A 24,677-nucleotide genomic window follows, 5' to 3' on the forward strand; every position below is an offset into this window, starting at 1 on the left:
ATGGTTTCCAGTTTTTCTTCATAAGGTATACATTTTCTTTCTCTGTTTTTAGGCCACACTGGCAGTTCTAAGCATGTACTCCCGCCTCTGTGAAGAGTCTCACTCCTGGCAGGACTCGGGGACTGTATGCAGGACTGGGGATGAACCTTGGCGAGCTGCTTGTAGGGGAAACACTACCCATATACTTTCCCTCTGGCCCTAAATGAATGTTTTCTTGCTTATCCTCATCCTCCCACATCTGGGAGAGAGGAAACTGAAAATTACATTGAAATCATGGATTTATTAAGAAACCAATAAAAGCGAGTTCTGTTAAAAACAATTAACTTCTGCCCTGACGAGGCACCAAGTTGCCACCCATGAACAGCCGGGTCTTGAACAGCCATGATCGCAGAGGCACAAAATTCAAATCTCCGAACATGGCCACTTTGCCCAGAAATGCATCTGGACTGTGGCGTTGTGCCACCCAAGGTGCGGAACGGTGTTTGTCCCTTCTTCCATTTTCCCCCTCTGGCATGGTGGCCGCCATCTTTCAGGGTCTATTGGAGAGTGAGGTAGGACACTGCAGTGATGAGAAGAAAGGCTCTCGGGATGGGGGTTGTAACCGACCTTAGCTTGCCCTGAAGAGGCCGCCCAAGAACTGCTCCTCTGGCTCCTGAACAGGACTTGAATCCAGAGGGACACAAACCATCTCGGAACCCAGTGGCTTTTGGCAGAAATCCATCCAGGATTATTACTTAAATATCAGAAATCCAAAAATATATGTTCCTCATAATCACAATAGAAAATAAATTATCTATGTATGCCGTTTTGGCAGATTTGATAAATGGGGAAAATTCCCAATAATAATAGTGGGTCTTCTATCGAAATATTAAATGTGATCAAGTAGAGACAGAGTAAAATAGAAATTATCTGCCACACAGCCAGGGAGGGTTGGGATGGGGGTATACTTGGGTCTTGGAAGTGGAAAATGTGCAGTGGTGAAGGGATGGGTGTTTGAATATGGTATGACTGAGACTTAAACAGGAAAGCTTGTAACTGTTCTCACGGTGATTCATTAAATTAATAAAAAAAACTCCTGGCTAGGGGCCAATGCATTGTACAGCAGGTAGGCCTTTTGCCTTGATGGGTTGACTCAGACCAATCCCAGCATACAGCAGGAGTGATCCGTGAGCACAGCCAAGGGAAAATCCTGAGTACCGCCATGTGTGCCCATCACTGACTCTGTCTCTCTCTCTGTCTCTCTCTCTGTCTCTCTCTCTCTCTCTCTCTCTCTCTCTCTCTTCTCCAGTTAAGAAGAGTCTTGCAGGTTCCAGAGCAGAGACACAGATTGTCCATATGGTTTTCTCAATAGATCTCAGGTAAGCTCAGATATGAGTGTGGCTGTGTCTACTTCTTTGGGGAATAATATTTCTGCAGGGCTGAGGTTGGTGTGATGGGCAACGATGTACCTCTTCTTCCTATATTTGTAGAGGGGAATGTCTCCACTCAGTGGGTATGAGGTAACTCGTGTCTGCTTTAGTTTTGTTCAGGGGCTATACCAGGTGGTGCCCAAGGTTGAATCCTGACTGTAGGCTCTAGGACACACATGGCAGGGCTCGGGGTTCCTATGATGAGGAACAATACTGGGTGGGCTGTGTGCAAGGCAATTGCCTTCCTGGCTGTAGCATCTCTCCATCGCTAAGCACCAGTGTCCGGAGGTGCTGAGCACCCTGTGTTGATCTCTCCACCCGAGAGTATCGAAACTAATTGCCTGTGGGGTTGCAGCCCCTCTGGACCCTGATTCAAACAGTTTGCATTGGGCCCAGGCAAGTGATACCTGATTCTGTCCAGGCTGGAATGAACATGGAGGAATAAGTCGCCTGTGATCGTGGAAATTTCTTGAAATGGCTCAGCCTACTCTCCTTATCCCAATGTTGCAGAGAAACATGAATCCCAGTGAAGACAGACTTATAGTTTTGCAAAACAATTTATTTGAAACACCAGAACTCAGAAACATGGACAAGATGCCCTGTAGCATCACATCCCACACCAACCTCCCCCACGTTCATCTACCAGAAGAAGATCCAGTCCTTGGCACACGGCATCACCAGTGAAGGTGATAAAGGCAGGTAGGATGGGGGCCCACCCACAGTCAGGAGCTCTGGTGTCCACCATCACCTGGGGCATCCCCAGGGTCACAGTTCTCAGGGAACATTCGAAGGGAACAGATACTGATCCAGATTGGAGAAGTCATCATCTCCAGGGCTCAAATACATCTGGGTAAATTCATCAATATTCTGGGTAATGCATTCCCACAGGGCCTCAGACACATCTAGATGTATCTCATCCAAAGGGTCCTTAAGTTCAGAAATCAGCGCTGGGCTCCAGTGAGACTCTCCTGCCCCTCTGGAGTGCTCCCCATCTGTGGGCAGGGGTGCTCCCAGGTTCAACGGGTTGCAAGTGCTGATAGAGCTGGGAGAGGATTCCAGGGAGTGCTGTGGAGAGCAGCGGTCCCTATCGCTCCCTGCTTGGCGTCTGGGCGGTGGCAAACTCCCACTCCCTGGATTCATTCTCTTTCTTTTTGCTCGCTGGTTCTTGAACCAAACCTGGGGACACAGAGGAGAAATTTTTAAGTTTGTGAAATTGGGATGATCACCTCTTTTTTTTTGAAAGGGGTCACACCCAGAGGTGCACAGGGTTTACTCCTGCTCTGCACTCAGGAATTGCCCCTGTCATTGTTCCGGGGACAATATGGGATGCTGGGAATCAAACCCGGTTAGCAGCGTGCAAGGCAAATACCCAACCCACTGTGCTATCGCTCCAGTCCCAGGTCATCTCTATTATGGAGCTGGGGAACTGAGGCAAGCACCACAGATGGTCTGGCACCTGCCTGTAGGGATCCCTGAATGCAGAGCCAAGGTTTATCCCGTTGCTCTGCTGGGTGTGCCCCAAAAACAACAATAACAACAAGAAAACCCAACTAAGTAAAAGAAAAGAAATGAGGGGGCCATAGAATCTCTGTTCTCTCTCTTTCTAAGAAGTCTGTTCCACTGACGCAGGCTGAGGCCTCACCCTACACAGACCCACCCAAAGGTGCCTGCGGGGACAACAATGGCAGCACCCAGCCCAGCCCAGGGTATACCAGACAGGGATGTTCTGCCTCATGCTGATCAGGCACCACCTGTAGTCCACATTCCTGCAGGTGAGATTCCTGAGCACAGAGCCAGGAGTCAGTTCTGATCTCTGAAGGGAGTGGGTTTCAAAACCAGAGCATAAGAATAAGGGGAAAGGGAAAGTTCTGTGGAACTGTTTCCCTTTCTCAGTAGTCAACTCCACACTGTTAGTGACCCTCCATCTACCAATGGTCATAGAACACAGAAAATTAATGCAAGAAAATATCCTTAAATTACAAAAAAATGGGAATGATGTGTTGTGACCACAGAGATTTCTTGACCTAGAATTACCCTATGACAAATGTGTGCGTGAGGAGGTGTGAGTTCTAGACTGGGATGCTCTTGAGAAACTCACACAGTCTCTTACCTGAACCACATACGTGTCCAACTTCGTTTCTAACGCCAGATTCTGGATGGCGGCTCTGCCTGGGCTCATGTTCTTCTGGAATGCGTCTCTGAGCGCCCTCAGCTCTGCTGGGCTGAACCTCGTGCGGGGCTTACGAGCCCGTTTTCTTTTTCCTGCAGGAAAATGACAGAGGGTCTAGGAAACTGAAGGGCTCGAAAATGACTCCCCAGAGCAAGAGGAACAGGGATCCTGCTCCTGGGAGTTGTGCTCACACTGACACGCCCACCTTGAGCACCCCCAAGAGAGAGACTCTCACAGCAGCACCCACATGATTGTGAGATTATTTTTTTTCTTTTTGGGTCACACCCGGCGTGCACAGGGGTCATTCCAGCCTCTGCACTCAGGAATTACCACTTGCAGTGCTCAGGGGACCAAATGGGATGCTGGAAATTGAGCCCGAGTCGGCGTGTGCAATGAAAATACGCTACGGGCCAAGCACCCCCACCTTGGACTGGAGATCTGAGTACAGCTGGACAAAAGGCAGCCTCCCTCGGGAACAAACTCTGAAGGAAACTCAGGAGAGGACAGTGTTATGCTGCAGAACTTCCTGGCACCCCTAATGGTCCTCTGCACCCAACAGAGAAATCCTGAGCACAGGAGAGGCTTGAACCCTGAACACTACCAACTATTCTGCACCCCTTACTCCCTTAACCCCACCCACAAACACACAAATAGAAAAAAAGAGAGTAAAGAAACTGAACCTGAAAGCATTGTAACTTTCCACATGGTGATTCAATAAAAAAAAAAAATTAACAAAAAATAAAGAAAACAAAACAAAAATACTACAAAAAAGAAAAAAAAAGAAACTCAAGAGAAAGATTGACAGTGAGGCAGAAGTGAAAAGTATCCTCTTTGTCTCCTGGGTAAAATGGCAAATTGGGCAAATGAGAGAAAGAGAGAAAAGGGACAGGACCCCCAGAGCAGACGCAGTGGATGGAGGGAGGCCCTGACCCCGTAAAGTAAAAGTGGTGAACACCATCGAGGTTTGCAGGGCTCTCTGTTGAGCAAACTTTCTGCAAATCATGAATCAAAATTCACAGTTACCTCAAAGGATCCCCCAATCATTCACCTCCATCCCCAAAGCCAACTACTCTTTACCCTTTTTCTATCTTACCTTCCATGGAATGTTCCGGAGGGCGATGGACATCCATGGCTGTTGTGCTCTCTGAATTCTAGAGTGAAGTGTGTGACTGGCCTTGGCCTCAACCGCCTTATTTATAGGAAACACAGTAGTAATAGGACCCCCAGGCTAAGGCCACACCCTATAGGGACCACTCACATCTCCACACTCATAGGGTCCCTGGCTAAGGTCACACCCTAGAAGGCTCCAATCAGACATGCTGATGAATAATTAATAGTAGGACCCAATTCTTCTCTTTTTTTCAAAACATAAAATGATATAAAATTATATCGATCTAGACTTATTACTTATATACCAGAAATCCAAAATCATATGCTCTTCATAACCAGCATCGAAAACAAAAGTTTTTTTTTTCTTTTTGGGTCACACCTGGCAATGCACAGGTGTTACTCCTGGCACTGTAATCAGGAATTAGTCCTGGTGGTGCTCAGGGGACCATATGGGATGCTGGGAATTGAACCCGGTTAGTCTGCGTGCAAAGCAAACGCACTGCTCACTGTGCTATCGCTCCAGCCCCTGAAAACAAATTTTCTAACTATGCCTTTTCTGCGGGTCTGATTGCTTGGGAAAGTTCCAATTAATAATGGTGGGTCTTTTATCGAAATATTGAATGTGATCAAAATAGAGAGAGTAAAGTGGAAATGGTCTGCCAAACAGGCAGAGAAAATTGGATGGGTGGTACACAGGCCTTCTTGCTTGTAGAAAATGTGCACTGGTGAAGGTATAGGTGTTTGATCATTGTATGACCGAGACTTAAACTGGAAAGCATTTTTTGTTTGATTTTTTGTTTTCCCTTTATGGGTCTCATATGCGATGCCCAGGGGTTATTCCCAGCTTTCACTAAGAAATTACCCTAGTAGTGCTCAGGGGACCATAGGGATGCAGAGAATCATACCTGGGTCAGCCATGTGCAAAGCAAATGCCCTACCTGCTGTGCTATCGTTCCAGACCCTAAACTATAAAGCTTTGTAACTGTTCTCCTGGTGATTAAATAAATTCTTAAAAAAATAACTCGGGGCTGGAGTGATAGCACAGCGGGTAGCAAAGACAAGGAAAGACATTTGCCTTGCACATGACCGACTTGGGTTCAACTCCCAGCATCCATATGGTTTCCTTGAGGACCACTAGGAGAAATTCATTAGCCAGGAGTAACCCTGGCTAAGGCTACATCCTCCATGGCCCAAATCGACACCTTAATTAATAATCAGTAGTGGACCCCAGTGTTTTTTTATAATAAATTTATTTATTTTTAATTAATGAATCACCGTGAGTGTACAGTTACGTATTTATACACATTTGTGCTTATGCTTCCCTCATACAAAGTTCGTGAACCCATCCCTTCACCAGTGCCCATACTCCACCACCAGTAAACCCAGCATCCCTCCCATCCTCCCCAATCCCATCTCCCCCCACCCCACCCTGTCACTGTGGCAGGGCATTCCCTTCTGTTCTCTCCCTCTAATTAGCTGTTGTGGTTTGCAATAAAGGTGTTGAGTGGCCACTGTGCTCAGTCTAGCCCTCATTCAGCCCGCAACTCCCTTCTCCCACACAGCCTTTGACTACATTATAGTTGGTGATCCCATCTCTGAGTTGCCCTTTCCCCAGAATGTGAGGCCAGCCTCCAAGCCATGGAGTCAACCTCCTGGTAGTTGTTTCTACAATTCCTGGGTGTTAGTCTCCCACTTTGTTATTCGATATGCCATAGATGAGTGCAAACTTTCTATGTCTGTCTCTCTCTTTCTGACTCATTTCACTTAGCATGAAACTTTTCATGCTGATCCACTTAAATGACCCAGTCTTTTTTTTTAATGAAATAAAATAAGCATATATTCTTTCTTAAATGGGAGCACCTGGAAAACTAACCATGGTGTATTTATATGCCAAAACCAGTATTAATAATGGGTCTCATTCCCCGACCCTGAAAGATCTTCCAATGCGGCACCGTTGGGAAGGACAAGTAAAGAGAGGCTGCTAAAATCTCAGGGCTAGGAAGAATGGAAATGTTACTGAGACCGCTCAAGAAAATCAACAATCAATGGGATGACGACGATGATGATGACTTTAAAAAATGTGCACACTCAATGGCCTAAATGCACCTATCAAAGGACACAGAGTGGCTAAATGGATCCGGAAATTAAACCCAACATTCTGTTGCCTGCAAGAAACACACCTGAACAAACAGAGTAAACATAGACTCAAAGTCAAAGGATGGAAAACAATCCTCCAAGCAAACAACCCCCTTAAAAAAGCTGGAGTGGCCATCCTGGTATCCGACAACATAGATTTCAGGATGAAAAAGATCAAAAGGGACAGCGAAGGTCATTTTCTGTTTATCAAGGGATATGTACAACAGGAAGAAATCACACTCTTAAACGTATATGCTCCTAACAAAGGACCGGCTAAATATTTAAAACGACTCCTAACAGACTTCAAAGAGGACATCACTAACAGCACAATTGTAGTCGGAGACTTCAATATGGCCTTATCACCTCTAGATAGATCCACAAGAACAAAACTCAACAAGGAAACACTGACTCTGAATGAAGAAATTGAAGAGAGAGGCCTAATAGACCTATACAAGGCCTTACACCCCAAAAAGAAAGAATACACATTCTTTTCCAGTGCACATGGAACATTTTCAAAAATAGACCATGTACTGGGCCCCAGAACATACCTCAATAGAATCGGAAAAATAGAAATTGTATCAACCATCTTTTCAGACCAAGACGCGCTGAAGATAGAAGCTAACCACCCACAAATACGGAAAATCAAATCAAACACCTGGAAATTAAACAATTCCATGTTGAACAATGAGTGGGTCAAGAAGGAAATCAAGGAAGAAATCAAAAGATACTTAGAAACAAATGAGAATGAAGACACGAGCTACCAAAACCTATGGGACGCAGCTAAAGCCGTGTTAAGGGGAAAATTTATAGCTCTCCAAGCATTCCTCAGGAAGGAAGAAAGGATCCACATAGATAGCTTGACTTCACGACTCAAGACCCTAGAAAAGGACCAGAGAAAGGACCCCAAACCAGACCGAAGGAAAGAAATAATAAAAATTAGAGCAGAAATTAATGACATCGAAACCAAAAAAACAATCCGAAAGATCAATGAAACAAAGAGTTGGTTCTTTGAGAAAATAAATAAGATTGATAAACCGCTAGCAAGTCTCACAAAGAAAGAAAGAGAGAAAACTCTAATAAATCGAATCAGAAATGAAAAGGGGGACATCATAACAGAAACCAGTGAGATTCAAAAGATCATTAGAGACTACTTTGAAAGTCTTTACGCCACAAAAAAGGAGAACCTAAAAGAAATGGATGGATTCCTTGATTCCTATAATCTCCCAACACTGAAGAAAGAAGACCTGGAATACCTGAATAGACCCATCAATGTTAAGGAAATTGAAACGGTAATCAAAAACCTCCCCAAAAACAAAAGCCCAGGCCCAGATGGTTTCACTGGCGAATTCTTCCAAACATTTAAAGAAGACCTATTGCCTGTTTTCCTCAAACTTTTCCAGGAAATTGAAAAAACAGGAACTCTCCCAAACAGTTTCTATGAAGCACATATCTCCCTAATACCAAAAGCAAACAAAGACACCACTAAGAAAGAAAATTACAGACCAATTTCCCTGATGAACACCGATGCGAAGATCCTCAACAAAATACTAGCAAATAGGATCCAACAACTCATCAAAAAGATCATACATCACGACCAAGTGGGATTCATCCCAGGGATGCAAGGATGGTTTAACATTCGGAAATCAATCAACATAATCCAGCATATCAACAAAAGTAAAGATAAAAACCATATGATCATATCAATAGATGCAGAGAAAGCATTTGACAAGATCCAACATCCTTTCATGATGAAAACCCTCGCCAAAATGGGGTTTGGAGGAACTTTCCTCAAGATAGTCGAAGCCATCTATCACAAGCCTACGGCAAGCATTATCCTCAATGGGGAAAAACTAAGGGCCTTTCCTCTGAGATCAGGCACAAGACAAGGATGCCCACTCTCACCACTCCTCTTCAATATAGTACTGGAAGTACTTGCGATAGCTATTAGACAAGAAAAAGAGATTAAGGGCATCCAGATAGGAAGGGAAGAAATCAAACTCTCACTATTTGCAGACGACATGATACTATATCTAGAGAAGCCTAAAACCTCTACTAAGAAACTCTTAGAAACAATAGACTTATACAGTAAAGTTGCAGGCTACAAAATCAATACCCAAAAATCCATGGCCTTCATATATGCAAACAATGAGGCAGAGGAAAGGGACATGAAAAAAGCAATCCCATTCACAATCGTGCCCCAGAAAATCAGGTACCTCGGAATCAGCTTAACCAAGGAAGTAAAAGACCTTTACAAAGAAAACTACATAACGCTACTCCATGAAATCAAAGAGGACATGAGGAAATAAAAACATATACCCTGCTCGTGGATAGGGAGAATCAATGTTGTCAAAATGGCAATACTCCCTAAAGCATTATACAGATTCAATGCGATCCCTATAAGTATACCCATGACATTCTTCAAAGAAATGGATCAAGCAATCCTAAAATTCATATGGAATAACAAACGTCCAAGGATAGCTAAAACAATTCTTGGGAAAAAGATGATGGGAGGCATCACCATCCCCAACCTCAAACTTTACTACAAAGCAGTAACAATTAAAACAGCATGGTACTGGAACAAAGGCAGAGCCGTAGACCAATGGAACAGGGTGGAATATCCCTACACACAACCCCAAATGTACGACCATCTAATCTTTGATAAGGGAGCAAGAGATGTGAAGTGGAGCAAGGAAAGCCTCTTTAACAAATGGTGCTGGCACAACTGGACAACCACATGCAAAAAAATGGGTTTAGACCTTGACCTGACACCATGCACAAAAGTCAGATCAAAATGGATTAAAGACCTCAACATTAGACCACAAACCATAAGGTACATTGAAGACAAGGTCGGCGAAACCCTCCACGATATTGAAGATAAAGGTATCTTCAAACGTGACACGGAACTAAGCAATCTAGTAAAAACAGAGATCAACAAATGGGACTACATTAAACTAAAAAGCTTCTGCACCGCAAGAGATACAGTGACCAGAATTCAAAGACTATCCACAGAATGGGAAAGGATATTTACACAATACCCATCAGATAAGGGGTTGATATCAATGGTATATAAAGCACTGGTTGAACTCTACAAGAAGAAAACATCCAACCCCATCAAAAAATGGGGCGAAGAAATGAACAGAAACTTTACCAAGGAAGAAATACGAATGGCCAAAAGGCACATGAAAAAGTGCTCTGCATCACTAATCATCAGAGAGATGCAGATCAAAACAACTTTGAGATACCACCTCACACCACAGAGACTAGCACACATCCAAAAGAACAAAAGCAACCGCTGTTGGAGAGGATGTGGGGAGAAAGGGACCCTTCTTCACTGCTGGTGGGAATGCCGACTGGTTCAGCCCTTCTGGAAAACAATATGGACGACTCTCAAAAAATTAGATATTGAATTCCCATTTGACCCAGCAATACCACTGCTGGGAATATATCCCAGAGAGGCAAAAAAGTACAATCGAAACAACATCTGCACATGTATGTTCATCGCAGCACTGTTTACAATAGCCAGAATCTGGAAAAAACCCGAATGCCCCAGAACGGATGACTGGTTGAGGAAACTTTGGTACATCTATACAATGGAATACTATGCAGCTGTTAGAAAAAAGGAGGTCAAGAATTTTGTAGTTAAGTGGATGGGCATGAAAAGTTTCATGCTGAGTGAAATGAGTCAGAAAGAGAGAGACAGACATAGAAAGATTGCACTCATCTATGGTATATAGAATAACAGAGTGGGAGACTAACACCCAAGAACTGTAGAAATAAGTACCAGGAGGTTGACTCCATGGCTTCGAGGCTGGCCTCACGTTCCGGGGAAAGGTCAACTCAGAGAAGCGATCACCAACTACATTGTAGTCGAAGGCCATGTGGGGGAAGGGTGTTGCGGGCTGAATGAGGGCTAGAGACTGAGCACAGCGGCCACTCAACACCTTTATTGCAAACCACAACAGCTAATTAGAGAGAGAAAACAGAAGGGAATGCCTTGCCACAGTGGCAGGGTGGGGTGGGGGGGAGATGGGATTGGGGAGGGTGGGAGGGACACTGGGTTTACGGGTGGTGGAGAATGGGCACTGGTGAAGGGATGGGTTCCAAACTTTGTATGAGGGAAGTATAAGCACAAAAGTGTATAAATCTGTAACTGTACCCTCACGGTGATTCTCTAATTAAAAATAAATAAATTTAAAAAAATGTGCACACTGTGAAGCCCTGGGATCCTGGGCCCGGGTATGCCTCCAAAGGATGAAGACGGAGCTCCATAGGGGCCCAGCACCCTCACTGGTGGTATCTGTCCTCAGGAAATGGAAACATGAGCCAAGAACACTGTCACCCCACCCCCAGCCTAGCTGGCTTCCTCATCCAAAAGAGCCAAACTCTGGAAGCCACTGAAGTGCCCGTTCTTAATCAGTGGGTCAGGAATGCAGGGTGTGTGCATGCTGTGCAATGCTGATCAGCGAGAAAACAAGACAGAAGGGGCCAGAGTGATAGTAGAGTGAAGAGTGTGTTGGTTTTCCTTGCATGTGGGGTTTGGCCCCCAGCATCCGATATTGTCCCCAGGGTCTGCCAGGTACAATATCTGATTCTGAGCGGGGTCTGAACTCTGGGCACAGTTGGGTGTGACCCCCAATCAAAAAAGATTTGGTAGGAGCTTTAGCCATAGTATAGCATGGGGAGGAAATTTGCCTTGCACACTGCCAACCCCAGTTTGTTTCCTGTCACACGATGGGTCCAAAAGCGCTGCCAGCAGCATTTCTGAGTGCAGAGACAGGAGTAACCCCTGAGCTTCGCCGGTGTGACTCAAAAAGAAAAAAAATCGGATACGAACTATGCCCATTGGCTGTACAAGGGAAGGGGACTTGAGGGAAGTAAGAGAAGCGAAATTACTGGAAGGGAAAGGACCAGCGTGGCACTGTTCCACCCAGATGTACATGCCACACAGGTTACATGGCTGATGAATGAGCAAGAGAGACGAAAGGACAAACCAGTGCGTGTGGAAATCCTAAGGTTTCCAGAAGGGAACTGCATGAAAGGGAGCCAAGATAGGGAGGGGTTACTCCAGAGTCTGCGCTCAGGAATTGGTCCTCGCGTTGTTTGGGAGAGCATATAGGATGCTGGGAATCAAACCTGGGTCGTCCTCATGAAGGCAAACACCCTACCTGCTGTACTATATCGCTCCAGACCTGATTGTTTTTTAATCATCCACACGAACGTTTCAGGGGCTGGAGGGGTAGTGCAGGGAGTACTCGCTACCCTGCTATGCAGTGGACACAAGTTCGACACCAAATAGCACTAGGGTATCGTAGTGATATCCACAGACACTGGAGCGGTAGCACACCAGGTGGGGCGTTTGCCTTGCACACAGCTCATCTGGGTTCAATTCCTCTGTCCCTCTCGGAGAGCCTTGCAAGGTACTGAGAGAATCACTCCCGCACGGCAGAGCCTGGCAAGATTCCAATGGTGTGTTCGATATGCCAAAAGCAGTAACAACAAGTCTTACAATGGAGAAAGATACTGGTGCCCGCTGAGAAAATCGATGAACAGCAGGACGACAGTGCTACAGCACTCCAGTCTAGACCACACCCTACAGAACCCTTCACACATGCTAATAGTGTGGGTCCTCAGAGACAGTGCAGTAAGAGTTAAGTTGCCGGCCTCACATGGGGCCAACCTCAACCCAATTCATTGCCATATGGAATGATCTCTGAGACCAGAGCCAGGAGTGAGCCGTGAGCACCCCTGGATTTGGTGTAGAAGCTGAACATTTGAAAACAACACACTGGCATGGTTCAGGTAAAGGTCAGGCCTTAGAGGGACATAGAAGAGGAGGGAGGGGCTGAAACATTGGTGCAAACCTTGAGAGGGGGTGGGAGTGCACCCCCTTCTCCTGGCTCCCCTCCATGCTGTGCTGGGAGAGAATCTCAGAGCAGCACCCACACTACTGGACAAGAGATCTCAACACAGACGGACACACAAAGCCTCACTGGGGGATAAACTCTGAAAGAAACGCAACAGAGGAGAGTGTTGGGGTTACCCACTGGCCCCTCTGCGAGAGGGAATTCTCCTGTGAGTTCCCTCATCTCTCCTGAGAGAACAGTGGCCTGTGGGTCCCTGGGGTCCTGAGGTCATCTACTCCCATTGGAATCCCGTCCAGAGTGTTCAGTGTGATGTGGGCTGTGTCACTCTGACTCTCAGGTGTCCTCAACCCACCACCTGCCCTTCCTCCAGCACAGGGCCGTCCACCTGCTCCCCAGATGCCCCTTGGGCTCTCCTAGTCCTTTCCCATTGCTTTACCTTCAGCTCAGAGGAGTCGAGGCACAGTCCCAGTCCATGACATGGCCCAATCCAACACTCTTTCTTTAGGAGGTGGGAGAAAGTTTCTGAGAGAAAAGCCATGGGGTTGCCCCTCTCACTAGCCAGCTCCCGACCAGAAGTGCCCCAGTCCCTTCCCATGGGCCCAATCTCATCTCCATTCTGTCCACAGGAAGGTTTTCTTCCTGCCCAGCCTCCACCGAACAATTGAGTAGTGCTCTTGTATTCTTTTCAATTTGATATTTTTTGGGGAAGGCCAACTGGTGCTCTCCTGGCTTACTCCTGTCTCTGCACTTGGGATTCACTCCTGGCTGTGTTTGGGATGCATATGGGATACCTGATACAATATGTAAGCCAAGATCCAAAGAATAATTAGGTAATCTCCTCTTTTCCTTTTATTGCTAGGTCGTGTTTCATTAGAATTTTTATTTTCTTGTTTTGTTTTGGGGCCACATTAGGTATTTCTCAGGGGATTTTCCTAACTGGGCACTGAAGAATCACTTGTAGTCGTGAATATACGAGATGCAAAGTTTGAAAACTAGATTACTGTCTATTTGGGGCTATTAAAGTAAATGCTACATAAAAAAAAGAAATAGTGAATGAATGTGGATTTCTTCCACTACAACCAACCTCCTCCAACACCAATTATTCCTTCATTTTGACATCCTCTCTAGTTTTATGTTTTCCAGTTTTTCTTCATAGGGTAAACATTTTCTGTCTCTGTTTGTAGGTCACACTGGCAGTTCTAAGCACTTACTCCCACTTCTGTGAAGAGTCTCACTCATGGCAGGACTCGGGGACTGTATGCAGGGCTGGGGATGAACCTTTGTGAGCTGCGTGTAGGGAAAACCCTACCCGAATACTTTCCCTCTGGCCCCAAATGAATGTTTTCTTCCTTATCCTCATCCTCCCACATACGGGAGAGAGGAAACAGAAAATTACATTGGAATCATGGATTTATTAACAAACAAATAAAAGGGAGTTCTGTTAAAAACAATTAACTTCAGGCCCTGAGGAGGCAACAAGTTGCCACCCATGTACTACTTTTCCGGGTCTTGAACAGTCATGATCCCAGAGGCACACAAATCTCCGAACATAGCTGCTTTGCCCAGAAATGCATCTGGACTGTGGCGTTGTGCCACCCAAGGTGCGGAAGGGTGTTTGTCCCTTCTGCCATTTTCCCCCTCTGGCATGGTGGCCGCCATCTTTCAGGGTCTATTGGAGAGTCAGGTAGGACATTGCAGTGATGAGACGCAAGGCTCATGGAATAGGGGGTTGTAACCGACCTTAGCCTGCCCTGAGGAGGCAGCCCACGAACTGCTCCTCTGGCTCCTGAACGGGACTTGAACCCAGAGGCACACAAACCATCTCGAAACCAGTGGCTTTTGGCAGAAATCCATACAGGATTATTACTTAAATATCAGAAATCCAAAATTTTGTGCTCTTCATAATCACAATAGAAAACAAATTATCTAAGTATGCCTTTTCGGCAGGTTCGATGGATGGGGAAAATTCCCAATAATAATAGTGGGTCTTCAATCGAAATATTAAATGTGATCAAGTAGAGACAGAGTAAAATGGAAATTATCTGCCACACAACCAGGGAGGTTCGGAATGGGGGATATACAGGGGTTCCTGGAGGTGTAAAATGTGTACTGTGTAGGGATGGGTGTTTGAATATTTTATGATCCAGACTTAAACTGGAAAGCTTTATAACTGTTCTCACGGTAATTCATTAAATTAATAAAAAAAAAGAACTCCTGGCTAGGGGCCAATGCATTGTACAGCAGGTAGGCAGTTTACTTTGATGTGATATGGTCCCCAGCACAAAGCAGGAGTGATCCCTGAGCACAGCAAAGGTAAATCCTGAGTACCGCCATGTGTGTCCCCTCACTGACACTCTCTCTGTCTCTGTCTCTCTCTCTGTCTCTGTCTCTCTCCCCAGTTAAGAAGAGTCTTACAGGTTCCAGAGCAGAGACACAGATTGTCATATGGTTGTCTGAGAGTTCTCGGTAAGCTCAGATATGAGTGGGGCTGTGTCTGCCTCTTTGGGGGACAATATTTCTGTAGGGCTGAGTGTTGGATTTTTGAGCAAAGATGTACCCCTTCTTCTATATTTATTGAGGGGAATGTCTCCGCTCAGTGGGATATGAGATACCTCGTGTCTGCTTTAGTTTTGTTCAGGGGCTATACCAGGTGGTGTTCAAGGCTTAATCCTGACCCTAGGCTCCAGGACACACGTGGCAGGGCTCGGGGTCCATATGATGAGGAATAATGCGGTGTGGGCTGTGTGCAAGGCAATTGCCTTCTTGGCTGATGAATCCCTCCAGCACTAAGCACCAGTGTCCAAGGTGCTGAGCGCCCTTTGTTGATCTCTTCACCCCAGAGTATCAGAACTGAGTGTCTGTGGGGTCACAGACCCTCTGGACCCTGATTCAAACAGTTTGCATTGGGCCCAGGCAAGTGATACCTGATCCTGTCCAGGCTGGAATGAACACAGAGGAAAAAGTTCCCTGTGATCTTGGAACTTTCTTTCTTTCTTTTTTTTTTTGTCTTTTTTTGTTTGTTTGTTTCTGGGTCACAACCGGCGATGCACAGGGGTTACACCTGGCTCTTCACTCAGGAATTACCCCTGGCGGTGCTCAGGGGAACATATGTGATGCTGGAATTAGAACCCGGGTCGGCCACGTGCAAGGCAAACGCCCTACCCGCTGTGCTATCGCTCCAACCCCGGAACTTTCTTGAAACGGCTCAGCCCACTAACCTTTTCCCAGTCTTGCAGAGAAACATGAATCCCAGTGAAGACAGACTCATAGTTTTGCAAAACAATTTATTTGAAACACCAGAACTCAGAAACATAGACAAGATGCCCTGTAGCATCACATCCCACAACAACCTCCCCCGCGTTCCTCTTCCAGAAGAAGATCCAGTCTTTGTGTACACGGCATCAACAGTGAAGGTGATGAAGGCAAGTAGGATGGGGGCCCACCCACATCAGGAGCTCTGGTGTCCACCATCACCTGGAGCATCCCCAGGGTCACAGTTCTCAGGGAACATTCGAAGGGAACAGATACTGATCCAGCTCGGAAAAGTCATCGTCTCCAGGGCTCAAATACATCTGGGTAAATTCATCAATATTCTGTGTAATGCATTCCCACAGGGCCTCAGACACATCCAGATGTATCTCATCCAAAGGGTCCTTAAGTTCAGAAATCAGCGCTGGGCTCCAATGAGACTCTCCTGCCCCTTCTGAGTGCTCCCCATCTGTAGGCAGGGGTGCTCCCAGATTCAAGGGGCTGCAAGTGCTGACAGAGCTGGGAGAGGATTCCAGGGAGTGCTGTGGAGAGTAGCAGTCCCTTTCGCTTCCTGCTTGGAGTTTGGGCGGTGGTAAACTCCCACTTCCTGGATTCATTCTCTTTCTTTTTGCTCGCTGGTTTTTGAACCAAACCTGGGGACACAGAGGAGAAATTTTTAAGTTGGTGAAATTGGGATGATCGCCTCTTTTTTTTTGAAAGGGGTCACACCCAGAGATGCACAGGGGTTACTCCTGCTCTGCACTCAGGAATTGCCCCTGTAATTGTTCCGGGGACAATATGGGATGCTGGGAATCAAACCCCAATTAGCCGCGTGCAAGGCAAATACCCTACCCACTCTGCTATCGCTCCAGCCCCAGGTCATCTCTATTATGGAGCTGGGGAACTGAGGCAAGCATCACAGATTGTCTGGCCCCTACCTGGAGGGATCCCTGAATGCAGAGCCAAGGTTTATCCCCGCTCGGCTGGGTGTGCCCCCAAAACAACAATAACAACAATAACAACAAGAAAACCCAACTAAGTAAATGAAAAGAAATGAGGGGGACATAGAATCTCTGTTCTCTCTCTGTTTTCTCTCTTCCTCTCTCTGTTCCACTGACGCAGGCTGAGGCCTCACCCTACACAGACCCACCCACAGGTACCTGCGGGGACAACACTTGGCAGCACCCAGCCGAGCCCAGGGCATACCAGACAGGGATGCTCTGGCTCATGCTGATCAGGCACCACCTGTGGTCCACATTCCTGCAGGTGAGATTCCTGAGCACAGAGCCAGGAGTCAGTTCTGAGCTCTGCAGGGAGTGGGTTTCAAAACCGGATCATAAGGAAAAGGGGAAAGGGAAAGATCTGTGGAACTGTTTCCCTTTCTCAGTAGTCAACTCCACACTGTTAGTGACCCTCCATCTACCAATGCTCATAGAACACAGAAAATAAATGCAAAAAAATCCTTTAATTACAAAAAAATGGAAATGACGTGTTGTGACTACAGAGATTTCTTGACCTAGAATTACCCTATGACAAATGTGTGCGTGAGGAGGTGTGAGTTCTAGACTGGGATGCACTTGAGAAACTCACGCAGTGTCTTACCTGAACCACATACGTATCCAACCCTGTTTCTGATGCCAGACTCTGGAAGGCGGCCCTGCCAGGGCTCATGTTCTTCTGGAATGCGTCTCTGAGCGTCCTCAGCTCTGCTGGGCTGAACCTCGTGCGGGGTTTGCGAGCACGTTTTCTTTTTCCTGCAGGAAAAAGACAGAGGGTCTAGGAAACCGAAGGGCTCAAAAATGACTCCCCAGAGCAAGAGGAACAGGGATCCTGCCACTGGGAGTCGTGCTAACACTGACACTGACAAACAGTGCTCAGGGGACCAAATGGGATGCTGGGAATTGAGCCCGAATTGGCCGCGTGCAATGAAAATACCCTACGGGCTGTGCAATCACTCCAGCCCAGCACCCACACTATTGAACTGGAGATCTGAATACAGCTGGACAAAAGGCAGCCTCCCTCGGGAAAAACTCTGAAAGAAACTCTGGAGAGGACAGTGTTATGCTGCAGAACTTCCTGGCACCCCTAATGGTCCTCTGCACCCACCAGGGAATTCTCTGAGCAAGGAGAGGCTTGAGCCCTGAACACTACCAACTATTCTGCCTCCCTGACTGCGTTATCCCCACCCCACAAACAAACAAGAAGAAAAAAAAAGAGAGAAAAGAAATTCAACCTGAAAGCTTTGTTACTTTCCACAGAGTGATTAAATAAAAAAAGTTAAAAATATAAAGAAAACAATTCAAAAATACTAAAAAAAAAAAAAAGAAACTCAAGAGAAAGAATGACAGTGAGGCTGAAGTGAAAAGTATCTTCTTTGTCTCCTGGGTAAAATGGCGAATTGAGCAAATGAGAGAAAGGGATAAAAGGGACAGGAACCCCGGAGCAGACGCAGTGGATGGAGGGAGGCCCTGATCCCGTAAAGTAAAAGTGGGGGACACCATCGATGTTTGCAGGGCTCTCTGTTGAGCAAACTGCTGCAAATCGTGATCCAAATTTCAGTTACATCAAAGGTTCCCCCAATCATCCACCTCCATCCCCAAAGCCAACTACTCTTTACCCTTTTTCTATCTTACCTTCCATCGAATATTCCGGAGGGCGATGGACATCCATGGCTGTTGTGCTCTCTGAATTCTAGAGTGAAGTGTGTGACTGGCCTTGGACTCAACCGCCTTATTTATAGGAAACACAGTAGTAATAGGACCCCAGGCTAAGGCCACACCCTATAGGGACCACTCACATCTCCACACTCATAGGGTCCCTGGCTAAGGTCACACCCTAGAAGATTCCAATCAGACATGCTGATGAATAATTAATAGTAGGACCGAATTCTTCTCTTTTTTCCAAAACATAAAATGATATAAAATTATATCGATCTAGACTTATTACTTATATACCAGAAATCCAAAATCATATGCTCTTCATAACCAGCATCGAAAACAAAAGTTTTTTTTTTCTTTTTGGGTCACACCTGGCAATGCACAGGTGTTACTCCTGGCTCTGCATTCAGGAATTACTCCTGGTGGTGCTCAGGGGACCATATGGGATGCTGGGAATTGAACCCGGTTTGGCTGCGTGCAAAGCAAACGCACTGCTCACTGTGAAATCGCTCCAGCCCCTGAAAACAAATTTTCTAACTATGCCTTTTGTGCGGGTCTGATTGCTTGGGAAAATTCCAATTAATAATGGTGGGTCTTTTATCGAAATATTGAATGTGATCAAAATAGAGAGAGTAAAGTGGAAATCGTCTGCCAAACAGGCAGAGAAAATTGGATGGGTGGTACACAGGGCGTCTTGGTTATAGAAAATGTGCACTGGTGAAGGTATAGGTGTTTGATCATTGTATGACCGAGAATTAAACTGGAAAGCTTTTTTTGTTTGATTTTTTGTTTTCCCTTTTTGGGTCTCATATGTGATGCCCAGGGGTTATTCCCAGCTTTCACTCAGAAATTACCCTAGTAGTGCTCAGGGGACAATAAGGGATGCAGAGAATCATACCTGGGTCAGCCATGTGCAAAGCAAATGCCCTACCTGCTGTGCTATCGTTCCACCCTAAACTAAAAAGCTTTGTAACTGTTCTCCTGGTGATTAAATACATTCTTAAAAAAATAACTCGGGGCTGGAGAGATAGCACAGCGGGTAGGCAAGACAAGGAAAGACATTTGCCTTGCACATGGCCGACTTGTGTTCAAGTCTCAGCATCCCATATGGTTTCCTTGAGGACCACTAGGAGAAATTCATTAGCCAGGAGTAACGCTGGCTAAGGCTACACCCTCCATGGCCCTAATCAGACACCTTAATTAATTATCAGTACTAGGAACCCAGTCTTTTTTTAAAATCAAATAAAATAAGCATATATTCTTTCTTAAATGGGAGCACCTGGAAAACTCCCCATGGTGTATTTATATGCCAAAACCAGTATCAATAATGGGTCTCATATCCCGACCCTGAAAGATCTTCCAAGGCGGCACCGTTTGGAAGGACGAGTAAAGAGAGCCTTCTAAAATCTCAGGGCTAGGACGAATGGAGATGTTACTGACACCGCTCAAGAAAATCAACAATCAATGGGATGACAAGGATGATGATGACTTAAAAAAAAAGTGCACACTGTGAAGCCCTGGGAGCTTGGGCCCGGGTATGCCTCCAAAGGCTGAAGACGGAGCTCCATAGGGGCCCAGCACCCTCACTGGTGGTATCTGTCCTCAGGAAATGGAAACATGAGCCAAGAGCACTGTACCCTCACCCCCAGCCTAGCTGGTTTCCTCATCCAAAAGATCCAAACTCTGGAAGCCACGGAAGTGCCCGTTCTTAAGCAGTGGGTCAGGAATGCAGGGTGTGTGCATGTTGTGCAATGCTGATCAGCGAGAAAATAAGACAGAAGGGGACAGAGTGATAGTAGAGTGGAGAGGGTGTTGGTTTTCCTGGCATGTGGGGTTTGGCCCCCAGCATCAGATATTGTCCCCGGAGTCTGCCAGGTACAATATCTGATTCTGAGCGGGGTCTGAACTCTGGGCACAGTTGGGTGTGACCCCCAATCAAAAAAGATTGTGTAGGAGCTTTAACCATAGTATAGCATGGGGAGGAAATTTTCCTTGCACACTATCAACCCCAGTTTGTTTCCTGGCACACGATGGGTCCAAAAGCGCTGCCAGCAGTCATTTCTGAGTGCAGACACAGGAGTAACCCCTGCGCATCGCCGGTGTGACTCAAAAAGAAAAAAAAATCGGATACGAAATATGCCCATTGGCCGTACAAGGGAAGGGGACTTGAGGGAAGTAAGAAAAGCGAAATTACTGGAAGTGAAAGGACCAGCATGGCACTGTTCCACCCAGATGTAGATGCCACACAGGTTACATGGCTGATGAATGAGCAAGAGAGACGAAAGGACAAACCATTGAGTGTGGAAATCCTAAGGTTTCCTGAAGAGAACTGCATGAAAGGGAGCCAAGATAGGGAGGTCGTAAAAAAGCATGGATGAATTTTTTTTCCTTTTTGGGTCATACACAACAGCTTAGGGGTTACTCCAGGCTCTGCGCTCAGGAATTGGTCCTAGAGTTGTTTGGGAGACCATATGGGATGCTGGGAATCAAACCTGGGTTGTCCTCGTGAAGGCAAATGCCCCACCTGCTGTACTATACCGCTCCAGACCTGATTGTTTTTAATCATCCACATGAACCTTTCAGGGGCTGGAGGGGTAATTCAGGGAGTACTCGCTACCCTGCTATGAAGCAGACCCGGGTTTGACACCAAATACCACTAGGGTATCGTAGTGATATCCACAGACACTGGAGCGGTAGCACACCAGGTGTGCCGTTTGCCTTGCACACAGCTGATCTGGGTTCAATTCCTCTGTCCCTATCGGAGAGCCTTGCAAGGTACTGAGAGAATCAGTCCCGCACGACAGAGCCTGGCAAGATTCCCATGGTGTTTTTTTTTTTTTTACTTTTTTAAAATTTTATTTATTTTTTAATAATAAATTTATTTATTTTTAATTAATGAATCACCATGAGGGTACAGTTACGGATTTATACACATCTGTGCTTATGCTTACCCCATACAATATTCGGGAACCCATCCCTTCACCAGTGCCCATACTCCACCACCAGTAAACCCAGCATCCCTCCCATCCTCCCCAATCCCATCTCCCCCCACCCCACCCTGTCACTGTGGCAGGGCATTCCCTTCTGTTCTCTCCCTCTAATTAGCTGTTGTGGTTTGCAATAAAGGTGTTGTGTGGCCACTGTGCTCAGTCTCTAGCACTCATTCAGCCCGCAACTCCCTTCTCCCACTTGGCCTTCGACTACATTATAGTTGGTGATCCCTTCTCTGAGTTGCCCTTTCCCCAGAATGTGAGGCCAGCCTCCTAGCCATGGAGTCAACCTCCTGGTAGTTGTTTCTACAATTGTTGGGTGTTAGTCTCCCACTCTGTTATTCTATATGTCATAGATGAGTGCAATCTTTCTATGTCTGTCTCTCTCTTTCTGACTCATTTCACTTAGCATGAAACTTTTCATGCTGATCCACTTAAATTAAAAATTTGTGACTCCTTTTTTCTAACAGCTGCATAGTATTCCATTGTATAGATGTACCAAATTTTCCTCAACCAGTCATCCGTTCTAGGGCATTCGGGTTTTTTCCAGATTCTGGCTATTGTAAACAGTGCTGCGATGAACATACATGTGCAGATGCCATTTCAATTATACTTTTTTGCCTCTCTGGGATATATTCCCTGCAGTGGTATTGCTGGGTCAAATGGGAGCTCAATTTCTAATTTTTTGAGAATCGTCCATATTGTTTTCCAGAAGGGCTGAACCAGTCGGCATTCCCACCAGCAGTGTAGAAGGGTCCCTTTCTCCCCACATCCTCTCCAACAGCGGTTGCTTTTGTTCTTTTGGATGTGCGCTATGGTGTGTTTGATATGCCAAAAGCAGTAACAAGAAGTCTCACAATGGAGAAAGATACTGGTGCCCGCTGAGCAAATCGATGAACAGCAGGACGACAGTGCTACAGCACTCCAGTCTAGACCACACCCTACAGAACCCTTCACACATGCTAATACAGTGGGTCCTCAGAGACAGTGCAGTAAGAGTTATGTTGCCGGCCTCACATGGGGCCAACCTCAACCAATTCAATGCCATATGGAATGATCTCTGAGACCAGAGCCAGGAGTGAGCCCTGAGCACCCCTGGATTTGGTGTAGAAGCTGAACAATTGAAAACAACACTCTGGCAGGGTTCAGGTAAAAGTCAGGCCTTAGAGGGACATAGAAGAGGAGGGAGGGGCTGAAACATTGGTGCAAACCTTGAGAGGGGGTGGGAGTGCACCCCCTTCTCCTGGCTCCCCTCCATGCTGTGCTGGGAGAGAAACTCAGAGCAGCACCCACACTACTGGACAAGAGATCTCAACACAGATGGACACACAAAGCCTCACTGGGGGATAAACTCTGCAAGAAACGCAGCAGAGGACAGTGTTGAGGTCACCCCTCTGGCCCCTCTGCGAGAGGGAATTCTCCTGTGAGTTCCCTCCTCTCTCCTGAGAGAACAGTGGCCTGTGCGTCCCTGGGGTCCTGAGGCCATCTACTCCCCTTGGAATCCCGTCCTGAGTGTTCAGTGTGACGTGGCCTGTGTCACTCTGACTCTCAGGTGTCCTCAACCCACCACCTGCCCTTCCCCCAGCACAGGGCGGCCCACCTGCTCCCCAGATGCCCCTTGGGCTCTCCTAGTCCTTTCCCGTTGCTTTACCTTCAGCTCAGAGGAGTCGAGGCACAGTCCCAGTCCATGACATGGCCCAATCCAACACTCTTTCTTTAGGAGGTGGGAGAAAGTTTCTGAGAGAAAAGCCATGGGGTTGCCCCTCTCACTAGCCAGCTCCCGACTAGAAGTGCCCCGGGCACTTCCCATGGGCCCAAACTCATCTCCATTCTGTCCAGAAGAAGGTTTTCCTCGTGCCCAGCACCCACCTAACAATTGAGTATGGCTCTTGTATTCTTTTCAATACAATTTTTTTTGGGAAGGCCAACTGGTGATCTCCTGGCTTACTCCTGTCTCTGTACTCAGGAATCACTCCTGGCTGTTTTTGGGATGCATATGGGATACCTGAACCAGATGTAAGCAAGTTGCCTAAGATCAATTCGTTAATGCCCTCATTTCCTTTTATTTCTAAGTAGTGTTTCATTAAAATTTATTTTTTCTGTTTTTTTTTTTCCGGGGCCACCTTCGGTAGTTCTCAGGGGTTTTTCCTAGCACAGCACTGAGAAATCACTTCTAGTAGTGAATATTTGAGATGCAAAGTTTTAAAGCTACCATACTTTCTATTTGGGGCTATTAAATAAAATGTTCGATTAAAAAAAAAGTGAATGAGGATTTCTTCCAATACAACGAAACTCCTTCAACACCAATTGTTTCTTCCTTTTGGCATCCTCTCTGATGTTATGGTTTTCAGTTTTTCTTCCTAAGGTAAAGGTTTTCTTTCCCTGTTTTTAGGCCACACTGGCAGTTCTAAGCATGTATTCCCGCCTCTGTTGTGAGTCTCACTCCTGGCAGGACTCGGGGACTGTATGCAGGGCTGGGGATGAACCTTGTGAGCTGTGTGCAGGGCAAACACCCTACCCACATACTCTCCCTCAGCCCCAAATGCATGTTTTCTTGCTTATCCTCATCCTCCCACATCCGGGAGAGAGGAAACAGAAAATTACATTGAAATCATGGATTTATTAATGAACATATAAAAGGGAGTTCTGTTAAAAAAAAGTTATCTCCTGGTCCTCAGGAGGCAGCAAATTGCCACCCACGAACTGCTCCTCCGTCTCTTGAACAGCCATGATCCCAGAGGCACACAAAACAAATCTCCGAACATAGCGGCTTCTGGCAGAAATACATCTGGACTGTGGCACTGTGCCACCACAGGTGGGGAAGGGTATTTGTCCCTTCTGCCCTTTTCCCCCCGCTGGTAGGTGGCATGGTGGCCGCCATTATTCAGATTCTATAGGAGAGTCAGGTAGGACACTGCAGTGAAGAGTGCCTGTGGGGTCGAAGCCCCCCTGGACCCTGATTCAAACAGTTTGCATTGGCCCAAGCAAGTGATACCTGAACCTGTCCAGGCTGGAATGAACACAGAGGAATAAGTTTCCTGTGACCTTGGAACTTTCTTGAAACTGCTCAGACTACTCTCCTTTTCCCAATC

Source organism: Sorex araneus, chromosome 8 (assembly GCF_027595985.1).
Source record: "Sorex araneus isolate mSorAra2 chromosome 8, mSorAra2.pri, whole genome shotgun sequence".
NCBI lineage: Eukaryota > Metazoa > Chordata > Mammalia > Eulipotyphla > Soricidae > Sorex > Sorex araneus.